This window comes from Panthera onca, chromosome E1 (assembly GCF_046562875.1).
Source record: "Panthera onca isolate mPanOnc1 chromosome E1, mPanOnc1 haplotype 2, whole genome shotgun sequence".
NCBI classification, from domain to species: domain Eukaryota; kingdom Metazoa; phylum Chordata; class Mammalia; order Carnivora; family Felidae; genus Panthera; species Panthera onca.
Window position 1 is genome coordinate 38566880 of NC_138352.1, and position 26722 is coordinate 38593601.

The following is a 26722-nucleotide window of genomic DNA, read 5'->3' on the forward strand; positions in this document are numbered from 1 at the left end:
ACAACAGCCATAAAAAGCCAGACAGCAGGAGCAGCTGGAGGGCACACTGTACAAATGGTGCCTGGAAAATCTGCACAGAGCGCTTGAGGGCCTCCAGGAATCGGGCTTACCATCAGAATGATTTCTGGGAATTGGTGTGGTAGCCGAGCAGGAAATTCACAGACTGCAGGATTCCCAGACTTAGCTAATCAGGGAGGTGAAAGAAAGCCACTCGGTCCCCTCCCCTGCTACTGGTAGCCTGTGATTTCCCAACTAGCACTTCTGGCCTCTGCCTCGTCCCTTCTTTTACTCTCCCCGCTGCCCACCTCATCCCTTCTTTTACTCTCCCCACTGCCCAAATTAAAATGCCGGCAGCTCCAGGCCTCAGAGCTTGCTCTACGCTGCTTGGCTGCTGGATGTCTGGGCATAAAAAAGTACTGGCTGGAGCCCTGCAAACCTAGACTCTGGTCTTGACTCTGTGACCTCAGGTACATCTCTTCCCCTCTGGGCTCCATATTGCTCATCCACAGTGTGGCCTTCAGCAGCCCTAAGACCCTGACTTAGGTGCCCTCTGCTTCGAGATTAACTTTTTTAAAACATTTATTCATTTTTGAGAGACAGAGACAGAGTGCAAGTGGGGGTGGAGCAGAGAGAGAGAGGGAGATACAGAATCCGAAGCAGGCTCCAGGCTCCGAGCCATCAGCACAGAGCCCGACCCGGGACTTGAACTTACAAACCATGAGCAGAAGTCAGATGCCTAACCGATTGAGCCACCCAGGAGCCCCAAGATTAACTTTTTATGGGGCTCCTTGACAGTCAATTTTTCCAGCATAACCAAAACCTTAAAATCGCAGTGGCTTACAACAACAAACATTCCACGTTCACTGGTCTACAGGCTGACGGAAGTTCAACTGATCCAGGCTGGCCAGGCTTGGCCGAGCCAGGGTCCAGGCCAGGTCAGATTCAAGTTTGTTCTACAAACCTTTATTCTGGGGCCCAAAGTGAATGGCTGTCTGGAGCATGATATCTCAAGGCAGGTCACAGGAGTATGAAAAGCCAAGTGAAAATGTAACACCTCTGCTCATATGGTGTCCACTAACATTGCATTGCCCTAAGAAAGTCCCATGGCCATGGCCAGCTCAGTGAAGTGGAGAAATGTTCTCTGGCTACTCCAGTGGGAAGCAGTGCAGAATCACAAAAAGCTGGGGTCTGTTATTCTGTTACAGGGAAGGAATGAAGAACTTGGAACAGTGAATCGCGTTCTGCAGGGCCTTTGAGAGGGCATTTGGGTATCCTGGTCAGGCACTGAGGAAGACAGCTAAGGGCAAGGTTTCTTTCCATGTCCCATACATCTTGCCATATAGGGAGGTGTCTGCTTGCAGCCTCCTGCTTGTAACAGCGAGTAGCGGAGGTCAGCAAAGTCCCGTGATGCTCTACAGTCCCTAGCCTCCCTTGCACAGAGGTTGGCCACGGGGCTAATACTAGAATGTGCACAAAAATGATGTGTGTCGTTTTCACACCGAGGTGGCTAAGTATGAACACGCTTTTCCCTTTGCCCCCTTTGATGACAGCAGGGTGACCTTGAAGTCCCAGGTGAACAGACCTGCAAGCAGGTGCAGCCTTGATCCCTGAGTCACCATGCAGAGGAGAGGGGCACAGCCTGCGTCAAATTATGTCACAAGCAAGACATAAGCTTCTGTACTGGGAAGCCGCTAGGTTTTGGGATTTATTTGTTATTGCAGCTTAGCACAGCCCTATCCTGGTGAACACACTGCTCATGCACTGCCTCCCTGAGTAAGTGCACCGTCTCTTCCTCTGTCCCTAGTTCGGGCTCATTCATTGACCCCCAGGCAGACACCAGAGACAGACTCAGGAGAAGCTGGTGCAGAAAGGTCCTGTGTTTGGCCCAGAGAAGCCCTACCTCTGGACGGGGAGATGAGTTCTGAGTGAATCTTGGGGGAGCATTGTCAGTTTCTTTTAATAATAAAATGATAGGTACTAGGGCTATGTGTGTGTGTGTGTGTGTGTGTGTGTGTGTGTAAGCAAGTGCACATGCACATGTTTTGTTTCAGTGCAGAGACATAGAAAACCCACAAACAAAATGGTCTACCATTTTTCAGGGAACCTCTGCTTTCATTTTTAAAATAACGGTAATATGTAGTTGAGCATTCAAACAAAATATAAAATGAAAATCAAAATCTCCTGGCTCCTCTAGTCCCTCTGTTTCATAGGTGCCTACTTTAAGAAGTATATGAATAGTTCTTTGTATTTTTCTTTCAGTGGTGGCGGTGGTGTGTGTGTGTGTGTGTGTGTGTGTGTACATATAGCTTTCTTTCTTTAAGACCCTGTTCTGTAGCTTGCTTTTAATCACTTAATAAGACAGCATCAAAATCTTCCCCAAACACCATTTTCAGGTCTCTCTCATGCTACTGAATGCTTCCGGAGTATTCCATCATATGGTGATACTGTAATTTGTTTAATATGGCCCTGATTGAGGGATGCTGTTCCCACTATGGTTTATGTTTTCTGCCACAGTCGGTGGTGGCATAATGACTATAGCGAATGTCCTTGTCCTTCTATTTATCAGCTTGCTAGCAATGGAATTTTTAGATTCAATGGAATGCATGCTGTAGATTTTGATCCATACTGTTAAACTGTCCTCCCCCAAATTGTACCAATGTCTATTCCCACCAGCAGTTCAAGGGTGCGTGATGTCTCCTCACCTGTGCTGGGTTTTCGTTTTTGTCAGTTTTGTAGTTGAAAAATGGCATATTGTTATTCTCAGAATGAATTTCTTAGGGGAGGATTTCCTTCTTACGGTCCACTAGAAACCAGGTTCTTGAATGAACAATGTACCTAATAGGCTGTGAAGTAAATGAGCCAGAATGAGATGGGATGTGCTGGGGGCTTTGTCACTTTCCAGCTGGAGCTGTGCCCCAATCAAGCTCCCCACGGATGTTCTCTGCGTCCCTGAACTTCTGCTCTGAATCCCTTCACTGGTTCCCTGACCTGTGAGCTGGGCTGCACCACATAAATATAACCCCAAGGTCACCTTTCCCTTCTTCCTTAGAACCAATCCTGAACAGCCAGAGCCATGAGCTTCTTGTCAACAGAGCCGTTCAAATAAAGGCAAATGATTGCTTGTGGGAATGGTATAGAAATAAATGTCTGCCTTAGGTGAGGGACTATATGACATCCCATCTTGAATTTTTTTTCTTTTTAAGTTTATCCACTGCACTCTTCTCTGGTTTGAAAAACCATAGTACTCCTGAAGTGGATCTGAAAGATGGAGAAAAACATTAAAAAAAAAGGATAAGTTGCTTGCAATAAGTTGCTTGCAATCCTGCCATGCGTTGTGCACATGTTGTTGTATAGACTTTTAGTCCTTTTATACACACACCCACACACACGTACACACATTTGCCAAAACCATTAGCTGTTCTCCAGAGGTCGTTAACAGTGTGGCCTTTTGAACGGGACAGTCCGGACTTATATCTTGACTTCACCACCTACTGGCTGTGGGACTATGGGCAAGTCACTTTTGTTCTCAGGGCCTCAATTCTGTCACCTGTAAAATGGCCGTAATAATAGTTATCCCCCTCATAGGGCTAGTGAGTGTGTTACATACCTTAATTATAAGGTAAGCTGGCAAATAGCAAGAACTATACGTGTTATTATGTTTTATTATGACTAAAGATGGCTTTCCCTTGTATAGATGTACCATAATTCATTTATCTGAATCCCCTTCTGTTGAACTTTAGGGGTTTTCTTTCTCCCCCAGCGTTCCCATCATTAATAATACTGCAAATCGTCTACCTGCGTGTGAAACTCCATGGCCATTTGTAGCTATGGGAATCGTCTATCTAATAACACAGCTAATTTCAAAGTTTTTGATCTGCATTGCTAGACTTTTCTGTAAAGACAGTGACACCTAGTCATTCGTCTCAGCAGTGTATGAGAACACTTACTTCCTTGTTCTTTCTCCCAAGTGGCGTGTTATTATTTTAAAGACCTACTAAGCTTCTCCCCTGCCCCAGAATGTATGATTCCACAGGCTTTTTTAAGTGGGAAAACGATTCCAGAAGAATAGCAAACAGCAGACAAAAGGGGAAGCTAAGACCTCGACATTTGCAGGATAAACCTTCAAAAATGGAAGCCTCTGAGGTTACCTCGAGGGGCTCCCACCGCTAATAAAGCTATTGTCTTGGTTCCAACATCATCACAAACACAAACCGCCCTGATTTCACTGGGTTTCTGAGAACCTTGGTTTCAGAAGGAGACAGGGGGGCTGGGAATGTACTAATCAGCACACAGGTATCTCCACTTGTGAAAATCAACAGAAATACCTATGTGAGCCTTTATCGCTCAGATTTCCAGGGACTCTGGAGAATGTCTTTAACATAACAATGAAACCAAGCTGCAAATATTTTGTCCTGGTGGACTAGTAGTTCTAGAATGTCACCACTTTCCCAGGGGCATAAGCTTGGCTAAGTCGTGTCCCCCCATCCTGCATTTAGGATTCCAGTGGGGGAAGGGGGTGGAGGGTCACAGGTCACCCGCTGTCAAGGACCCCTTCCAGCTGTAGCATTTCATTAGCCTGCACTGTTTACCAGAGAGATTAGTAGTGTGCAGGGCAACATGGTTTAAACCATGGCCCTTGACTGGCACATGTAATTGGAGGCACTCTTCAAAGTGACAAAATGCATTAGCGGGTCTTGGCCCCTCGTGGGACCTCTGTTACCACCAGCCGTCAGCAGCGACCACTTCAGCACAGGACTCTACACTGTGTTGGCATTAGGGTCTCCTCAGTCCCTCATCTCAGTCTCGTCTTCTCTGGGGGCAAGAAATCCAGCCTCTGCCAGATGAGAAAGGACTTGGGGGAGAGGGAGCAGGTACCAGCTGCACCCAAGACAGGGGCCTGATGCAGAGAACAGAAGTGGAGGCTGACAGTAATGGCTGCCATTCAGCACATCTTCCCAGTTTATAGACCGTCCACGGCTTCTAAGCCACAGAGGAATATGGCTTAGCTTCGCATTTGCCAGCCTTGGACTTTGGAGCCAGACTCCCTCACTGGTCATACTGACTGCGTCTCCTAGTGAGACTTGAACAAGTCACCTTACTTTCTGTGCCTTTGCCTGCTCGTCTGTAGATGAGGATGGGGATAATAAGAGTACAGGACCTGCCCATCAGGTCATGGGCATTGAATGCATTAATACCCATAAAGTACCCGGAAGAGAGCCTGGCACGCAGTAGGCTTTATATAAGCATTTGCTGAATAAGTCAATAAACAACATTGAGGGGGTCGGTGTGGTCCGGTAGAAAGACCAAAGGTGTTGGGAGTCCACTCTGGCCCTGCCACTCCTTAGCTATGTGCCCTCAGGCAACGTGTCCAACTTCTCTGAGCAATGGGCTCCTCACCTGTATATCAGATCTTACAACGCTAACTTCCCCGGAGGCCTTATAGATGTGAAGGACTTGGTGGTGGTCCTGGCCCACAGCAATGCTCAATCATCATGATGGTTAAGTGTATTTAGCAAGGTATTCAGAGATCCCATGTGGTTGATTTTATCAGCATCTTTATTTTACAGATGGGGAAACTGAGGCTCAGAAAACCTAAGTGTTTTTGTCCTAGGCCACACAGCTAGGTAGTAAGAGTCAGAGCTCAGACAGGAACCCTGGCCATGTACCCCCAGACCTTACACTCTCTAGGATAAGAACTCAAGTTAAATGCATAGGGCACACTGAGAGCGGGGAGGAGGAGTAGGTGTGCAAGCAGATGGGAGAGGACCACACAGTCCTGCTGGGTCATAGGTCAGAAGGATCTCCTTCTGCCATGAGAAGCAGTCTATCACTGAGGACCCTGTGTCCCCAGCTTACATAAGACACTGGGTCAATACCCTAACCTTTCAATAAGCATAAAATTAGGACTTTGGATCCTGGGTTTCCACTTGAAAAGGTCAAGGCTAAATTAGTTCTTTTCAGGGACATCAGTGTGGAAGGGTATTGGGGGCAGCAGCTTGGAGGTGAACAGCAGTGTTGAAACTGCCAGGGACAGAGAAAGATAGTGGAGAAGGAGCCCAAGGAAGCATCTAGAGTGGGAAGGGATGGAAAAGGCCTTGTCTGCGTTACTATGTTCCAGGCACCCAGCAAGATGCTCCCTTAGAGTCACAGATTCTTAAATCCTCCTATGTGAATCACATCATTTGATTCAAAGGTGGGAAAATCCAGGCTCAGAGAGGTTGAGGGGTTTATCCCTGGTCACACAGGGGCCAAAACCAGAGAAAAAATTTTCCTTTAACCTTTGACCAAGATAACCAGACAGAGATGGCTAAATATATCACAAAGTCCACCATGATATAGTCCAAAGTGAGTTTTGTCAGGAACTTAAAGGCCAGAAGGACTATGGAGGACAGGGGAATGGTGCAGGGGGGACAGTAGCTGAGGACAGAACCCCACATTAAGGACACCAATGAACAATCCTGCAGTTGACAGGCAGTGGGGGCTTACCCCGGACCCGTGGAGACGCACTGCGTATAAAACAGCATTCTAGCCGTCCGCAGCCAATCTGAAGCTGCTATTCAGAGCTCAAGTCCAGCTCCTTGTTTTGCTTCCCAGGGCTTGGTCCCTTGTCTTCCAGATCCAGACAGTCCCTGCACCACCTTACACTACAGGGATGTTGTAAAATTATAAATAATAACAATAGAAAGGAAAGCACATGTGACTAGACCACGCTATTTCACTATAAAATAATAAGAGTAGGGAAAACAGTAACAGCAAAGACAATGAGGGTTAAGCATTCCGTTGAAACCCCCATATCCAGCCACAGCTATAAGATTCTGTGATGGAGAAACGGCCCTGGCCAGTGAGTTCTACCTACTACTCTAAGAGAAACACCATGGTGGCCAGTCTGACTCCTTGAACTCATTCCAGTAGCATGTTCCCTGAGCACGTACTATGTGCCAGGTAGACATGTGCTAGGTGCTCCTGGGAACCTTATAAGGTACATACCATTGCACCATTACTCCTTTTGCAATTGAAGAAGCTCGTCCGCAGAAGGGGAGGTCACAAGCCAGTACAGAATGGAGCAGAAATGAACACCATAGTCAACCCGATCAAGGGTCTGTTCTCCTACTACACATCCTGCCTCTTATCGGAGCTGGCTCAGCCCCTCCTCAGTATCTGCTCCCCATGCACCTGCTCATCTACTTTAGCATGGAATGCACCCTTCTCAGCTCTGTCTTCTCCAGCCATTTCCCTTCTGGGGGGCACTGAATTCTTCTTACTAGGTGTCCATGAGGGAAAGACCACTGATCCACAGCAGAGTGTGTGGGAGGAGACGAGAGAAAGAAATCCATACTTGGGGTTAACAACCCAGTAGGCTGATTTTTATTCTCTGCATTTCAGCTGTGATTCTAGCTAATACCCAGACATGCTGAACATTATTATCTGTTCATAGTGTCATCCTTGATTTTCTAAGTGATCCTTTAACTTCAGGAGGTGGAAGCCTGGAAAACTATATTTCCCATTACCAACTCCCTTACCAACAGGGATCACTGAGATCCTGCCAAGAAGAGGCCCTTTGAGATTTCTGAGATGGAAGAGAAGATCCAATCCTCCAGCAACAGCTGTGTGGGCTAAAACGTGGCCTTCAGCAGATAATGGATGGGGTTTTCACTAGGGGCTTTTGGGCATCCTCCTGAAGACACTGAAACCTGTAGTGGCTTCCTTGTGATTTCTGCATTTCTGCTTTTTTCTGAAACACAGAAGTACCCTCGGACCTCTATTTCCCAGCCAAAAAGAGTTGTGTAAGCCTCCAATCCCCTATATTAAATACACTCCTATTTAAAATACCTAGCATGGCACCTGTTTCCTGACCTGACATTTCAAGTACATTAGATATTCCCTACAAAGTAGTAGCTAGAAATCAACATGCACTTAAAATTTAAATTCCTCTGTTTAAATTCCAGCTCTTCTGCTGACAATCCATACGACTCTGGGAAAGCCATTTACTTTTCTCACCTACAAAACAGGGCAGACAATATTTGTTCTGGTTCCTTCACAAGACTATCAGGAGAGTTACAGGGACTAATAGATGCAAAAGGATGCTCTAAACCATACAGATTTCTACTAAGAAGAGCATTACTATTTTTGTCCACTTTACAGAGTTTCTCTCTGAGAAAATGGATTCTCATGTTGCCCATAAGAGAGAGGAGCCAGCTCCGGGCTAGCCTCACAACTGACTGTACAGAAATCATAGCCAGTTACTCACTCCCTGCAATTTAGGCCACTGCTCTACCCAGATTCAGGATTCCACCATAAGGAACTATGATTCATAGGTCATCATTCAATTCTCCTTGCTTCCCAGCAAGTCTGAAACCCCCGTGGCAGAGCCAGGTGTACGTCCCTATGGCTTATTTCAGCATGGCGTGTTGTAGAGAGTATGTCTAAAGGTTACGTTCAATGGGGCCAGAGTTTCAGTTTGGGAAGATGAAACAGTTCTGGAGGTCGACAGTGGTGATGGTTACGCAACAGGATGAATAGACTTAATGCCACTGAATTGCACACTTAAACATGGTTAAAATGGCACATTTTATATTATGTGTATGTTACCACGGTAAAAAAGAAGTCCTCCGACATGGATGGATGTGGAGGATGTTATGCTAACTGAAATAAGTCAGACAGAGAAAAACCAAAGTCCTTCAGGACATACTGACTCCCACTGGTGTTTGAAAAGGTTTGTGATGATTATGTTCTGCCATGTTACGCATATATTGTGTTATGATGTTATGGCTCTTAAGAAGAATTCCATAACCCTAATCCTTTTCCTATTAATGCCTGAAATGGCAATACATGTATTCAGCAAAGACCAGCTGAACTGACAACTTGTAACAGCAAAATATGTATGCAGGGTGGGAGACGTGCCATATATTTGAATGAAAGTACAGTTATGTCTAACTTGTCTGTAACTAGATCTGTTGGTTAAATTCAGTCTCAATAATAATTTCAATAATAATTTTTTATTTTTACTGTAACAATTTCAATACGAATTCAATTTTGCCATATGAAGAGCTCTTTTTTTTTTTAGGTCCTAAAAATGATATAACCAGAAAGGTTATAGCCTCAATAATAAATTACTTCTTCAGTAAGATGCAATATTTCAGGAGTAAAACTGTGGATGTGTAACCTCGGATGCAGCTGCTGCTTTGAGTGCAATAAAAAAGAATTCAGAGGATGTCCCCGTGAAACTTACCCATTGATTCATTTATAAGCAAATGATTGTGCTAAGAAATGGAAGCCAGCAATAAAGGAGGGACCACAGATCCCACTAATGTGGTTACATACATAAAAACAAGGGCTTAAAAACACAATCATTAGGTGCTTTGTAATGAGAAGGGAGGTGACCACAACATCCCTAGCAGCTCCAGCTTTCTCTAATTACATCATAGTGAGCACTTTGGGTAAGACTTCTTCCACTTTAGCATAATACACGCCAGTTCCATCCAATCATCCGTGGAACTTGAGAAACTTAACAGAAGACCATGGGGTGAGGGAAGGGGAAAAATAGTAACAGAGAGGGAGGGAGGCAAACCATGAGACTCTTAAATACAGAGAACAAACTGAGGGTGGGTCGGGGGGGTGGGGGAGAGGGAAAAATGGGTGATGGGCATTGAGGAGAGCACTTGTTGAGATGAGCACTGGGTGTTGTATGGAAGTAATGAACCATGGGACTCTACCCAAAAACGAAGAGCACACCGTATCCACTGTATACATTATACACACACACACACACACACACACACACACTAGCCAACCTGACAATAAATTATATTAAAAAAAAAAAGAAAAAAAGAACAGGTGAGAAGCTTGAAGTAGAGCTGTGTGTTCTTTTTTTAAAAAAGACAAGCATTCCAAATTTGATGACCTTTTCTGTAATGGCAAGTGGCTGTCAGGAGTCTACTACTTAGCAGATATTTTCCACACACACACACAAAAAAGGAAACTTAATCTGTTCCTTCAAGGTAGAGGTGACACTTTAACAATACATATGAGAGCAATTGCCTCTCAAAAAAGAGTCATGATATGGAAAGAGCATTTGGAAAAATGGATGTTTGGAAATGTTGCCATTGTTACATGATTTTATTGCCAGAGATGATGTACTTCCCCTAGGAAAGCTTTCATATCTGTACACTAAAAGAAAGAAAGAAAGAGAAAGAAAGAAAGAAAGAAAGAAAGAAAGAAAGAAAGGGGAAAAAGAAAAAAAACATGGAAAGAGAATGTTCTGATCTCTTTTAAAATCTCTCAAAGGGAAAGTTTTGGTAGAATTTTGAAACCATTTGTTAAAACTGCAAAAGTACAATATCTTTAATTTGTCAGAAAAACTAAACAACTTGTGGGCTTTCAGACAATGTCTAAGTAGGGCTGGATCTGAGCAGAGGAGAAAGGGAAAATCACCTCCTGTGTTATCCGTACTAAACCTCTATTAATGCAGCCAAGGGGATCATCAGCCAATTAGGCTTCCAGATGGCAAAGTTCCTCTGGGTCTCTGCTTCTTTTCACCCATTTTTTTTCAAACTTGGCAATTTGTGATGGGCTCCTGTATATGGTGTCAAAACCTCCTGTCAAGAAGTTCCATTGGTCTGCATTAGCCATAGAGATTTGGTATTGTTTTATGCGGTATTTTTTGAAGCTGGCGAAAGTCTCGAATGGAATCTAGTGACAGCCTGTGAGAAATGAAATCATCCTTATTTTAGAGCTTTCCCATAAAATTAGCAACTTTGCTATTTTTCTGTGGAGAGATTGATTTTTATATGTCTTGGAAAATAATTCAGAAAACATTTTAAAGGCTAGAGTTGCAATCTGCAGCTTTCTTCTTTCTTATGAAGTAGATAAGATGATCTTTAATGGACAACATCTATTTGAAAAGAGTCAGACTATAAAGCTCAGTTCAATTGCTCCATCAATGAATTCTTACCTTTCATCCATCCTGGGTCAAATTCATGCCAATTCCAGGGGCTCCAGGACCCTCCACGCCTGGCATCACAGCCCCCAGCCTCTTTGAACACCTCTACTTTTACCACCACTCTTGAGCCACAGCGGCTGCCTTTCTATACTCGGAGCACACACCTTTATCTCGCCTCAGGGTCTCTATCCTTGCTGTTCCCTCTTCTAGGAATGCTCTTCCCCCAGATCTTACCAAGGCTAGCCTCTTCTTATTCAGGGCTGTTAAAATGCCACCCAACCCACACCCTTCCCTAATGCAGTGCCACCCTGTCCTAGATCCTTGGATCTTAGCTTATTCATATGTTATTAATAGTAATAGAAGCTACACTATAAGTAATACAACAATCTAAGTCCTACAACAGTAGCACTATTTGGCTTACCACTGCATCCTCAGCAACACAATATTGCCTGGTACATAGTAGCTGATCCGTACACATTTGTAAGAAGAATAAATGCATGGATGTCTAAGCCATATTCCTCTTTCCAAGAGAGACAAGGAGATTCAAGGAGCAGCAGGGGCTGGACGTCCACGGCAGAGAGACTGGGAACTAGTGTTTATTGAAGGTCCGGCATGTGTGGGTCCCTGTTGATAAGCATCACAACCTCTCCACAATATTTCGGCGGGTGGGGCTGGCTCCCTCATCCAGGGGAGGAAGCAGAGACTTAGCAAGTTAGCGAACACTTGGAGCCACACAGCTGACCCCTGGCAAAGCTGTGCCTAGGGGTCAGTGCGTCAGGCTCAGGGCTCCTGTTCTTCCCCCTGAAGTCCTCTGAGGATCACAGAGATGCAGTTCCTGGGAGCTTCTGTCACAAATCTGCTAGGGTTCAAACTTCTAATTATCTTCTACTGATTAGATTGTTTCTTCTAAATCTTTTAGATTTATCCTCTAAATCTTCTACTAAAAAATCTACTAATTAGCTCTGTGACTGTAAATAAGGAATATAGCCTGTTAAATCAGGATGGTAACAGTACTTCTCCTGCGGGTTATTATAAGCATTAAATGAGATGATACGTGTCAAGCACCTGGAACAGAACTTGGACTATCACACATCTCAATAAATGCTGGTTGTTGGCATTACGATCACTGTCGTCGTTACTTTAAATCCTATTGTTTCTGAAGCATTTCTTTTCCTTCCTCCCTTCAATAAATACTCCTTTAGCTCCTACTAGGTGCCTGACACTGTGCTAGGTGTCCGAGATAAAAGGATAAATAGAAGGCAGTGTCAGCAAAGCACCATGGAACGTGGAGGAGGGCGTGTCTCTCCTTGTTTAAGGGATCGCTGAAAGCTTTGTGGAGCTGGCTGATATTTGAGTGAAGCCCGAAGGATGGAATGGAATTCTTCCAAATGGAGAAGTGGAGCTAAAGAAAAACATAGTGAAATTCCTGTCAGGACTGGGCTTTAGAAGTGGGTTAACATTTTCTATGGAATAAACAAACTAATTACAGTTAAGGGGGAAAAGCAAACACACACCATTACACGCAATTTGAAGGCTGAGTGCAAAACGTGGCTAAATTCAATCTTTCTATCAGATTCCAGCTCCAGTTTTATACAGACAAAATTTTTCAGAAGAAAGAACACAGGTTTTGCTGCCAAACAGTTTGGAGTCAGAATAACAAGTAAGCTGTGTGACTTGGGGCAAAATTATTTACCTCTCTGATGTTTAGGTTCCTGACTTGTTTCTAAAAAAATGGAAAGGAGGTAACAATTCTGGCTTCATGGAGTTTTTTTAAGAATTAAAAAAAAATGACATATGTAAAAACCTAATACAGGGAGGACCTGCACATAGAAGATATTCAGTAAATGTTCATTTCCTTCCTTCCAAATCTGGCTCCGTGCACACTGACCACACTGTCATCTCCAACTGTAAACTTCCAAGTGATCTCATTGCTTTCACAATGTTTTCACCCAACAACTTAACCCACTTAACTCAGTTACCAGCTTAAATGAGAGGCAGGTTTTTCCTCCCCCAAAATGGAAGCCTAGAGAAGTCAGGGCCCCTGGAATAGTAGTTCACTGGTGATGTTCTTCATTTAGTGCCTACCAAGTGACAGATACCTTGCTGAGCGCTTGGTTTCTCTGTTCATCGAGTCCTCACAACAAACTCGAGGGTAGGAACTCTCCCCATTTTCCAGATGAGGGCAATTTAAGCTTCAAGAAATAACTTGCTCAGGAGTACACCCTGGCATATGAGGACCCCAGGGCTGGCTCCCAGAGTGTTCTGACTCCAACCTCATGCACTCGTCCTGGGGCACCTCTACTAATATCTCCGGATGGGAGAGGAGCGCGCCCAGCCTGGGCGTACAGCTATGAAGAACAGAGCCAGGGCAAGCCAGAACTGTCCATGGTCCTTATATTTTCCTTAATGGAACACGAGCATTATTATTACTTTTTTCATTCAGATTTTAGTCAGTTGACATACAACACAATCTTGGTTTCAGGAGTAGAATTCAGTGATTCCTCACTTACATACGGCACTCGGTGCTCATCACAACAAGTGCCCTCCTTAATACCCGAACACGGGCATTACTGTGCATTTCTCTCCATCTGACTTGTCTACTTTTCTCTCAGTGTCTCTCTCTCACCGTCTCTGTATGTAAGCATATGTATATCATTCCCTAACCACATTCCTCCCTCTCTTTCTCTACTCCAAGTGGAGAAACTGAGCATCACAATCTTAGAGGGGATTTCCGAGCTTTAAAGAGTGTTCTGTTGGGGCTGAGATCTAAGGCTCCATCCCCCTACCTTCCCATCTGTTGCCCTCCTCTGCCTTCCCCCTGTAGCGTCAGACACAGACCTTCCGCTTCCCTGCCTGCCAGTCTGACGCATGCTTCAGGCCAGAACTACTTAGGAATAATTATTTTAAAAACAAATAATCTCTTTTCCCAGTGATCTTTACTCTCCTCACATCCGCACCAAGCAGTGGCTATTTTTACTCACCCCAGCTCCTGGCAGGTCTCTTTGGAAAGTCACCATGACATTTCGTGCGGCCTGGCCTGGCATTCATCTAAAATATTTTTTCAAAAACATCCTGCTCTGGAGAAATGTCAGCATTTATGGTGCATCCACAGGGATGTATCGGCAGAGGAAAAGATGCACTTAAGAAAGTCCCAGCTTGACAAGGAGTCAGTTTGGAGGCAGACTCACCCAGAAGTAGCATAGCACATGGAGGGGCATACTGGGAAGGAGTGGTGGTGAATACCGATGTCTGTGGTGAGGTCACACGGACAGTCTGGAGTCCGGAGAGAGGATGGACACACAGACTGACCACAAGTAGGTGGGTGTTCAAGACAAATCAGGGAGGATGTCTGGGTCAGTGAAGTCCAGCTGGTCTTGGATTTGAACAAGTCATATTTTCTCCCTATCTCTATCTGAGGGCTCCTCTTAGATCTGGCATGGGTAGGAATTTGGGGACAAGCAGACACCATCCCTTTCACGTTGGTGATGGAGAGGAAGCATGGGAAGAGGAACCTCAGGTTCTAGTCCTGGCTTTGCTACTAAGTTATTTCTGATCTTCAGCAACTCACAACTATCTCTCTTGGCCCCTGATTTTGCATCTGAAAAATGAAGTGGGCACTAGATGGTCCTTTCTAGACCTCACATTCTTTGAGTCAAAGACCAAACCATGAAGATGATTGCTTATCACAGTGCCAAACATGTGGGATTTAAATAGTTACAGGTCATCATTTTCATCCATCTATTAATTCATCTATCCACCTATCTGTCCACCCACTTACCCTCGCTAAGAACTTTCTATATGCTGAGAACTAAGCTAGGCACTATGAAACTGACTCAACCCAAGACTTATTATCAAAGATCATATTTGAGGAGGTGTGGTAGCCAGCCTCCAACATGACTCCCAATGAGCCCTGCATTATGGTATTTACACATTTGTGTAGACCTTTCCTACATTGTACCAGGGTCAGTCTGTGTGACCAGTGGAATACCACAGAAGTTAGGTATGTCACTCCTGAGTTTATGTTATGAAAGACACTGTCTTCTCCCCCCTCCTACTCTTGTTCTGAGGGAAGCTAGCTCCATATTGCAGAGAGATTCACTCAGCCGATAGATAAGCCCACATGGTGAGTAACTGAGCTCTCTATGTAATAACCAGTAAAGAACCAAGGCCTTCCAACCACGACATGATTGAGTTTAGACATACATAATCCCCCATTTGAGCCTTCAGTTGCCCACAGCCCCAGCCAACAGCCTGACTAAAACTTTCTGAGAGACCTTGAGCCAGAACCACCTACCTAAGCTGTTCCCTGATTCCTGACCCACGGATACTGGCTAATAAATGTTTGTTGTTTTAACATCTAAATTGGGAATCATTTGTAACACAGCAATAGATAACTAACACAGAAAGAAAATGAAAACAGAGACCTATAGAATTATTACACGAACATTTTGAATATTCTTAAACATCAAAGATACAAATAAGGATGAGTGTCCACTTTCAGAGAATACACAATTGAAATAAAAAATGATATAAGGAGATAAAATTGACAAATATGCCATGGGAGTTTTAAGGAGGAAAGCTCATGGCCAGCTGGAGAGGGACAGGGGGAATTTATATCTCTTATCTTGGGAACGTTTCATGAGTAAATGTCTTTAAACTGGATTCTGAAAGACTGGTGAGATTACAGAGCTCAAATGGAAAGGTATACCAATGGCTAAGGTCATTATAAGCCACAGCCAACCACTGGATAAATTTGGATACGTTAGGAATGACTGGTAGTTTAATGTGGTTGGTAAGTATGGGAAGAAAAGGCCTTGAATGCCATGCACAGAAATGTCCCTTACTCCTTTGAGCCATGTTCCTCAAGATGTCATTATCTCGTTACCACCTTTATTGATTTTTATCTACACATCCCATCCATCTATTATAATGTTTATTTTTAATTTAAATTGACTAGCTTTGTAAAATTAAAATTTTACATTTTAAAATGTTTTTCTTAAAATTAACATTTTATTTTATTTTTATTTTTAAAAATTTTAATGTTTGTTTATTTTTGAAAGAGACAGAGACAGAGACAGAGTGTGAGCAGGGGAGGTGCAGAGAGAGAGAGGGAGACACAGAATCCAAAGCAGGTTCCAGGCTCTGAGCTGTCAGCACAGACCCCTACGTGGGGCTCGAACCCATGAACTGCAAGATCATGACCTGAGCTGAAGCTGCATGCTTAACTGACTGAGCCACGAGGCTCAGTGTTCATTAAAATGAACATTTTAATTTTTCTCCAAGCAATAATATCCATGAATCCCAGGGTTTGGTAGGTTATTTATATTTGTTCCAACAAACATAAAGTGAATGGTCACTGTTAAAAAAAATGTGCTTTTCGGGGTGCCTGGGTGGCTCACTCGGTTAAGCATCCGACTTCAGCTCAGGTCATGATCTCGCGGTTCGTGAAGTTTGAGCCCCGCATCAGGCTCTGTGCTGACAGCTCAGAGCCTGGAGCCTGCTTCAGATTCTGTGTCCCCCCCTCCCCTTCTCTCTCTGCCCCACACCTGCTTGTGTTCTGTCTCTCTCTGTCTTTCAAAAATGAATAAACAAAAAAAAATTTGCTTTTCTGTGTGCCCCCTAAAATGCCCTAGTAGCCCAACAGTGGTACACCACATTTTGGGAAACGCCTCAGAAAGTGGTGTTAGCGGGAGGGCGATGCCCTGATTGGAGGTGTGCTTAGGTGGAGTCAGCAAGTCTGTCCATGTCACCATCTCTGGTGTCTGTCACCCTCGAGACTCCCCTCTCCCTCAGTACTCCTGACATCCAAGTCCATTGATCTTGTCTTCCAAATAACTCTTTTATCACCCTGCCCCCATTCCCTCCACAACTTCCCTGGTTCAGGTTCTCATTGTCACATGCACCATTACAGTAGCTTCCTGACTTCCAGGACTCAAGCCTCCACCCTCCTCTACCTTATGAATACAATTCTAACCACATGACTCCTTGCTTTTCTTCCCCATCACCTTCAAAATAAAAACCCAAACTCCTTAGCCTTTGCACTGAGTATTCATGCCTAGGACCTTCCAGACCTGTCCAGCCTCATTTCTGTCCCTCATCACCCAAAATAACATATATACAGACATACTTCATTCAGGCTCTAGCAATAGGGAAGGATTTATATGTCCCTGAACACAACTGTTCTCACATTGCACACTTTCATGTCTTTGACCAGGCTGTGCTCTCTTCCTGGAATGTCCTCCCTTGTCAGTCCACCAGAACAAGCCTACTTCACCCTCTGGGAGTCAGCTAAGGCTTTCCTTATTCTCCCATAGATTCACAGGTACCCTTCCCTTGAGCTACGGTCTCATGGGGTACAAATCTCATCATATCACACTGTGTTTTAAATGTCTCTCTTTTTCACAGTTTATTTATTCTGAGAGAGAAAGGGTGTGAGAGAGACACAGAGCGGGGGGTGGGGGGGGGGAGAGAGGGAGAGAGGGAGAGAAAGAAGGAGAGAGAGAGAGACAGAATCTCAAGTACGCTCTGAGCTGGGGTCAGACGTGGGGTTTGAACCCACGGACTACAAGATTATGACCTGAGCCAAAATGAAGAGTCAGACGCTTAACCTACTGAGACGCCCAGGCACCCCTAAATGTCTGTTGACACCCCACCTCCAATTCTAGACTATGAAGACAGAGTTGAGGGGGCTTTATCTATCCTTCCATCTTCAATACCCAGCATACACGAGCCACTAAATAATGCTTCTCAAATGAATGCATGGTTTACAGGGGCACAAGGGCAGGTGTGTGGTTTGGCTAGAAGAGAAACTTCATTCCAGCTCCCTTCTGCTGCGGCTTTGCATTGATGAAATGTTTTTTTTTTCTTTCCCAACAGGAAAAATAAATGGGCCCTGGGCAGTGGTGTGGTGGCAGGTGGGAGGGGCAAATGTGATGAACCCTGGGTAGATCTCCCCAGTGCCTGATGGTCAATGGTTCCTGATTCCTGTCAAGTTCAATGTTTTTTGACAGACACAAGCCAATTAGCGGTCTGCTGCCAGCGGCTGGTTTGCTCAACATGGTTTGCCTTTTTGATTTGAAAACCTAATATTTTTCATGGATTTGATTTGGTTCCACTGGGGAGCTGAGATAAGCCATTCAGTCTCAGCCGCTTAGCCGGCTCTAATGGCCCTTATCTGCTTCATACCCAGCATCAAGCGAGTTCTCAGGCTCTGTCTCCAGCTTGGATGTAGGCAGAGGCCTCCTGGGGTGTGGACACATCTGCACAGGTGGCTCGGACGACCCTGTTTGGGCCCAAAGGAAGGCAAAGGACGAATCTCCCCCACCAATTAACAAAGGTGCTCTTGGATGCCTGGGGGTCTGCCCAGCTCCTTTTACGAGGATCTAGCCTAATTCAGCTTCTGTTCCCCACCCCCACCCCCCATCGGCCTCTGATTTGCTGCTAGAGTAGGAGCCCAATCCATCTGGCTTTCCAAGGACAGAATATCCTGTTCCACTCATGTCTGCATCCCTGGTGTGAGCTTATAATAATAACCTCTTTTAACAATGTTTAAGCCTGTGTCCAGGGCTGGTACAGTGTTAGGCACTGTCAACATCCCTTATTACACTTAATCCCCATAACAGCCCTCTGAGCTTGGCACAGTTATTACCTCCCTTTAACAGAAGCAGAAACTTAAGTCAAATGAGATTAAGGAATTTATCATCGCCAACCTTCAGTCTAGCAAGAGACTAGGCTGGGTCTGAATTCAAGTCGGCCTGATACCACATCCCGTGGCCCTGCCTAGCACAGCAGTCCGCTGCCGTGGGGAATGCTCGGTGAAGTGTGGGTGAGGAAGGCATAGATACAGGCATTCCCTGCCTCCAAAGCCCTCTTGGGTGCTGCGTGGGGGCTACTGTGGACTGGCTGACCTCCCAGAAGTCACAGCTACCTTCATGAACCTGACCCTCCTAAAGATCCTGCCCTCTGGATGGGGTGCTGTGTTGCCAGCATCTCTCTGAGCCTCATTTGTGCCTGCTATTCCGGTTAGACCCAGCTCATTGACCCTCCTGGCTTCTATCCCAGAAACCAGCTTCTGCACCTGGAGAAGGATCCCCCGCCCTCCTTCCTTGCTCTCTTCCACTTCCTTGCTCTTTCTTCCACTTTTGAGTTTGCTTCAGATCTAAAGTCTCCGTGGGTCCACTATTAGGGAAGAACGATTTGGCTTAAAATTAGAAGACACTTAGGAATGTCCGAAGGGGAGACATTTTACTCCAACGGGGAATTTCTATTCAGTTCCCCGTTCAATCTACAGCTCTGGTAATTGGGGGAATCTGAGGGAAATTAGAAGGCTACTCTGTTTTTATAAATGATCTCTAAAAATTAGTAGGTTAGGAGGCTAATATTAACCAAGTGACCGGCTTGGGGTTGTGTTAATACAAGCATTGTCTGCAGAATGAGGCAGGTGATTGGCCCTTGACTTACTGACTCCCAGGTGGTTACCTGGGGAAAACAGACAAGATTTCCCTAGAAGAAGGAAGAGCTTTAAGGAATGCCAGAGGCAGGGTACCAGAACCAGGACCCTCTGGTGCCCCCTTCTTGAATTTGACAAGCTGGCATTACTTCACACCTGAAAAGTAGTGGGGCTGACACACAGAACCGCCCAGCAAACTGATGAGCTAGCAGAGCGAGCCTCGCCAGCACACCCTGGCCTTTGGCAGGACCCCAGGGAGAGGAGCCACGACCTCACAGCATGGCTGGGGAGCTCACAATGTTCCCGCTGCTCCAAATCCCTGAACGCACTTTGTGTGTCTCAATTGCAGGGTCACGGGGCCTAGCAAAGTGGAGGAAGCAGCTTGTCCAAGATTTGGGAGCTGTTGCTAATAGTTATTCATCGAAGCTCAAAGTCAGGTTAAATGTGATTAGGGGTAGTTGCCCCACTGAGCCTTTTATGGGATCAGGTCTCCCCCCTCTCCGCCCTTCATACAGGTGCCCAAGGGATCTTCCTATAGTTCGTGTCTCATCATTGTTCTCCCCTGCTCCCCATCCCTCAGAGGCCACCCATTACCTCTGGGGCCTTTGGGATCTCACTCTTGACAATACCTCTAGCCTCTTCACTCCCCAGTTTCTCCCTAGCCCACCCCACTGTAGTCAGCCACATGCCAACAGTTCCCAGGAAGGCCAGATTGTGGCAGCCCTCCGGGGCTTTGGTCACATTGCTTCTTCTGCCTGGAGTGCCCCTCTGTTCCTGTCTACACAGGGACCCCCTATGCAGCTTTCAGGGACCAGCCTGCAGGTACCTGACTCCATAAAACTTTTCCTGACTCTCTCTGCCCCTTCCCCGCTTGTATACACTCCATGAAGATGTCTGTCATGCACCTGTTAGTGCACTGTTGTCCCCTTCAGGACCGTGCTGTTCAGCTCTCTATGACATGCTGCATATAGCACAGCGGCCAAGGGCTCAGGCTCTGGGCTCCAAGTTGTAGCTCTGATCCTCCCTGCTGTGTGATCTTAGCCATCTACTTACCCTTCTTGTTTCCTTGTCTGTACAATGGGGGTGATAATAGTACACACACACACACACACACACACACACACACACACTGGAAGATTGAAAGAATCAAATATGAAAATTCAAGCAAAGTGTTTTGCTACATGGTCTGGTCCATGGGGGACACTCAGCAAAGTTTAGTTATTACTGTTTTTTTGTTGTTAGCATTATTGTCACAACCGGCATCCCCAAACTGGTACGGCACCTAGCAGGTGCCAAAGATAATAAATATAAAAACCAAGGGCTCATGTGGAAAATCCAATCTCACTGACAGGGCAAGCCCATTAATTAAATTCCTGTCTGCTAATACATACTTGTTGAAGGAGTGAGTGAGCAAGGGGGGGATGAAGTCTGACACCAGACTGGAATAAAGCTGCAGAATGAGCCCAGGGTGGGAGAAGGCAGGTGGGCGGTTGCCCGTTCTCTGTGGTTAAGAGCCAAGACGGTGCCTCTGCATGATGTCAGAAAGGAGGGACCCCGGAGGCCCTGAAGCTGGGCAGTACACAGGTGGGGTGGTGCCAGCCCCTTGGGTCAAGAAAATAATTATTGGAGGATCAGAAATCTGTACTTTGAGAACCTTTATGCAGTTTATGTTTTCTATAATTATTTTCTTTGTGCCCTCTTTCAATATTTAGCATAGGAAGGTATTTTTTTAAATTTTATTTATTTTGAGAGACAGACATAATGCAAGGAGGGAAGGGGCAAAGAGAGGGAGGGTGAGAATCCCAAGCAGGCTCCACACAGTCAGTGTGGAGCCCAATGTGGGGCTCGAACTCATGCACTGTGAGATCATGACCTGAGTGGAAACCGAGAGTCAGATGCTCAACCAACTAAGCCACCCCGGCGCCCCGCATAGTATGCTATTTTTTAGGGTTTATTTTTTGGTGGGGAGAGAGGGAAGGGTTGTTTCTGATGCCAGCCTGTCTTAGTTGTTCTAAGGAAAAACGAGGAACATGATTGAACTGAAATGTAAATAAAAGAATGCAGTCGAGTGATAACAACATAGGATTTTGGAGTGAGACCTGTCAGAGCGTGATGCCTGCTGATTCTGTGACTGTTTTGTGCCTCAGTTTCCTTATCAGGAATATGAGGATAAGAATAGTATCCACTGCGGAATGTTGCTGGGAAGCTGGAACGAGATCACGCCTATAGAGCATGACATGTGGACAGAGAAGATAAGCAGAAATTAAAGGCAGGTGAGGGGGAAGGCAGTGCAGCATCCATAGTGGGGGTCAGGAGAGGGGGCAGATGGGGGCAGAGTCTGAGACCTTCAAGGGGCAAGTGAACTCTGGAGGATTGAGATCTGGAGCACCTGAGAATCTCCTTCCACGGTATAACCTATTCATCTGGAGTACTCTTCGTTCTATTCACATAAGGAAGGCTGTTGTCTTGTGGGGACTTGATAACCATTTTCAAATACCTGATAAGCAGGATGAGGGGGAATGGTACAGGGCCAGGTGATCTGGTCCTTTTCAAGCCCAAGTTTCTCTGATCTAAGAATGGGGAAGAGCCCGGGAATGTTCAAATCAGGGTTAATTACACAGATCTCAGAGAAGAAGAGGCAGCAAGACAGAGGTTATGATGTGAGCTTGAGAGACAGAATTGGCTTTGATTTTCTGGCTCTGCCACTTGTTAGCTGTGCGGCCTTGGGAAAATTACTTAACCTCTCTGAGTCTCAATTTCTTTCATCTGAAAAGATGATAATAATTCCACAGAGGAGTTTTGTGAGGATGGGATGCATGGAAAGCCTTTGCCTGGTGCATGGAACATGGTTAAGTGGTTGATTAATTACATTTTAGGTGTAGTAATACTTGCAACAATAAGATAAGTAATTATAACAGTAAGATAACTTCACTTACAAGAATAACAATACACCAAACGGCGTAATAATAATGCTTATGATTGTCATTGCTGTTGGTGAAGTAATGCACAATTCTCTGTCGTGATTCAGGTTAAACTTGGAGTTGGGGGATGGGGGGCTGCACCTCCAGCACTCAGGGCTGCATGGTGTGTTGGAATGGCATCCCGAGTCTCATATCTGGAGACCAATCAGAAGAATATCGTGCCCCCCACCCTGTCCCAACCCCTGACTGTGAGCCCTGAGAGCCTGGAAGCTTCTTTCCCTGGTGAATGGTGGGGAGTATTAGTCCTCCCTTTGGAGACCCCCTCCTTTTTGAGGACTCTCTTCCTTGACAAGGTTTGGATCTGATCTCACAGCAACAACAACCCAGATGATAGTAGTAATGGCTGCCATTTATCTTGCATTTGCCTTCTACTTGGCGACATTATGGAAAGCATTCTCCACATATCACCTAATTTAATCTTCAGACAACTTTGTAAAGTGTCTCCACTTTATAGACGGGGCTCCAGGAGGTCCAATAACTTGCCCAAGGCCACAGGGAATGAGTGGAAGGGCTCATTCATTCAGGGAGTATCAGAGGCCCTTTCTTTTACAGTAAGTACAAGAATAACAGAAGTGAGCAGGCTCACTGCTCCCTGTTGCTTCTCCCAGAGGCACCAGCACCAGGGCCCCTTAGAAACATCAGGCTTCAACCACACTGCTCTTCTCTAAGGACTGGACACGACGAAGTCTTTGGGAAGTCATCTGAGCAAACATTATCCCCTTCCTCACTGGAATGCACTCAGACAACAGTCCACGAAAGGGCTTACTGTGGCTCTCTCGGACACTGTGAAGGTGCTTTCCCAGGATCAGAGAAAGCTCCTGTGTGAGCAGCTCCCCACTTGGGAGGGGTCACCTGCTTCTGTAGGCACCCCTGATGTCTGGACATAACATTGAGGCATCCTTGGATGGAGACACCATAGAGAGGTTAAAGACAGCGAGGAAGGACCAGTTAGGCAATAAGCAGCACATCATCTTTCCACTCCCAATGCCCGCCTACCTAAGGTTTGGGCATCCTGAGCTCTGGGGCACCAACATTTCTGTTGGGTAGAAGGCCTCTGGAGTTGGCTTCACCAATGCCTTATTTGTTCAGGCCTTGCATTTATGTGGACCTGCCATGCCTGCCAATTGGTCAGGCCAACAAAGCCATCAGAAAGCAGGGTATACATTCCTTCCTTCCTGTGCACAGGGATTGTACCCAGATGTCACTATCTATAGCAGCCCTTCCCACCACTGTGTAACAACTTTTCAGCCAATCCTGGTCTAAGGTAGGACAGGGTTAGAGGCAGGTCTCCTCCATCTTCAGGGTCTGACACTTGTGGTCATTAACCTCTTCACTTGGTCAGTAACCTAGGGTCTCTGAGATCCTGTCTTGATGGATCAAGACCATTGATGTGGTCCTCAAGAGTTAGGGGTTTCCAGAGGTATCTCCTGCATTATTCCTTGTGCCTTAATCTGTCTCAGGATTCAGCTCTGCCCCAGGCATTCTGGGCTCCTGCCAGTTTTTCCCCAGACCTGGTGGCTGCTGTTGGACTGCAGCTTGTATACCTGTACCCCTGAAACAAGCCCACAAAAGTCTGATTTCAAGTCCACTTGGGTAGATTACCCATTGCTGGGCCCTGCCTGCCCACCACAGCCTCTAGTTACCTGAATGGGCTGCTCACATGCCAACAGTATCTTGGAACTGTCTGCTATTGTCTGTCCTCCAAATTTCAGGGGAATTGGTTCTATCTGCTAGATCAACACCTCTCCTTTGGGGCTGACTAGTTCCTGATCCCTTCCTCTCCTGGCCTCCCCTATCTGGCTACAATGAACATGGCTGTATCTGTTCCTATCTGAAGGCTTACCACACCTTCACCTAAGTTGTTAAGAATATGACATTCTTTTTTTAATGTTTATTTATTAACTTTGAAAGAGAGACAGAGTGAGAGAGAGAGAGAGAGCTTGAACAGGGAAGGGGTAGAAAGAAGCAGGGAGGGAGAGAATCCGAAGCAGGCTCCATGCTGTCAGTGCAAAGTCTAACATGGGGCTCGAAATCATGAACCATGAGATCATGACCTGAGCTGAAATCAAAAGTCAGACGCTTAACCAACTGAGTCACCCAGACGACCCAAGAACATGACCTTCTTAAAAATCACCAAGGATTCATTCAAAATGCTTTTACTGCATTCCTGCAACATGCCAATTTATGATGCATGATGCTGAATATTCAGAGAGAGGAACACTTTTATCATCCCTGTGGTATTGGAGCTTTGGTTTAGTGGAGGAGGAAGTCAGTCAATAAACTGGCAAGCAAGGAAATGAGAAATATGCTTTGGCAAATAGTGATTATCTTGGACAGAGAATTATGTGGAATTTCACACATTCCAAGTCACACATTTCTATAATATTAGAAATTTTACAAGCATGCAGTAAGCAGTGAAATAAGTAAATATAAACAAATAAAAGAATATCTGTCATCCAACTCTAAGACTACCACAAAATTACTGTTTCTAAATCAAACAACTGAGTACATAGTGATGCCTTTATGAAGATAAGGAAGACTGCAGTGGAGTTAGGTTGCATTATATACAACTGCTGTATTGGTAGGGCAGTAATGATAATAATAATGCAGCTCGGATTTAGTGAGCACCTGCTACGTCTCCAACACTATGCTACTTTCTTTACATACATTGTTTCAGTGAACGCTCCAGGCATTATTATCCTCATTTCCGGGAACTGCAGGTTAGGTTAGAACCAGTCACTTGACCACTGTCTCCCAGCTGGAAGGCTGAGGAGCTGGGGCGAGGTTATTCTTCTCTCAGGCGGGCAGGTCCATTTCCTCTAGAAACACTGTCTGCGTTAGGGGGTGTTAGCACATCACGGCAGCACTGTTGAAAGCCTAAAGTGGGAGGCAGCATTTAATCTTCCTCTGTGCAAGTGAATTGTTGAAGTATGTATTTTTAAACCTCCATGGATATGCTGAGAATCTTTAAGGAAGGCAGTTTAATAAACAGAGTGACGAGGAGGCAGGTGTATTTATTTTTAGCACCTCTCTGTGCAGAGAAGGTACTAAAGGCAGAGAACGAGAAATTGTCCTGCGCATTAAGCAGGGAAGCTAAGAACTGAGAACAGGGGCACTGGAGGCTCGCTTCCTGGCAGGTCCCATTAGAACAGAACCTCCTCTCCATGATCTCACTGAAAGTATCACACAAAAGCACCCACAAGGACGACCACTGAGACCACAGAACTTAGAAAACCACGGAAATATCCACTGTGGAGACACTGGCTAAACAGGTTGGAACCCACCCACACAAGGGAGTAGTATAGAACCCTTTCAATGCACTGATCCAGTTTCGTTTGAACGGACGTGGACTGACGTCCACGAGGTGTTATTTAGGGAAACAAGCACGTTTCAGAACAATACTGTATTATTTTGTTTTTCTAAAGATAATGAAACGTATGTGTGTGAACGTATGCAAATACATTGCGTGCATCCATGCATATTAATATATATCCAAAATGCTAGTATATGCAAAGAAACATGTGGAGAGATGAAAATGCTAACATCAAAATATGCTAACAGGAGCATGGGAGAATTTCATGGTTTAGCTTGTACATTTCTGAAATGCTATAATGTTTCTATGGAGAGCTTTGATTTGAAAAGGAAACGGCGGTTAAAAAGAAACAGAATAATCTTAGGTTTACTTTTGTTCCTCCCCCCCCCCAACTCCTGGCCAGCATGAGGAACCTGGGGGGTGGGGAGGAACTGGGGGCGGGGGAAGAGGACTGCCTTCAGCCCCTCTCATTACCTTACCATGTGTCAGGCCATCTGGCCTCAGACCTCAGTATTAGGCCACCTCCTTGTCCTAGAAAGCTAACCACGCTGGCTGGTTACAAGCCAGCTGTCCCAAGCTAGTGACAAGCTTGGGAAAACAAGCTTGGGAAGATGCCTGCCTCTCCTGTTTCCATCTCCATGGGCTGTCCTGATTTATTTCTCAGAGCCCAGATTTGCAGGCAACCTCTCTCGGTGCTGCTTTCTGCAGCCAAGAAGATGTTAACTGAAGATTTCCATTCATTCACTCATCTCTTTTCGAGGGAGCAAATTGGTCTTAAGGTCTCTGCCTAGCTTCACATACACACACAGCATACAGACACACACCCATAAAAATGCACACGCACACACAGCAACACACTAAGTGACAAAGACCAAGGACCTACAACTGCTCAAACCCCATGCTCACAAAGCTACAGACACATGGCAATTACATACAGACACATACACGCATGCACACATCCACACACATACAACACAGCCTTCCAATTATCTCCAGCTTTGAAAGAGATTAAAGAGGTGTAACTCCCTCCAGCCCCTGCA

At 45.4% G+C, this 26722-nt stretch overlaps 1 protein-coding gene across 1 annotated transcript in view; it reads right to left on the reverse strand.

Moving 5' to 3' along the window:
* ASIC2 (acid sensing ion channel subunit 2) overlaps positions 1-26722 on the reverse strand; it is a 1018759-nt gene that overhangs the window by 552254 nt on the left and 439783 nt on the right. The window lies entirely within an intron of this gene.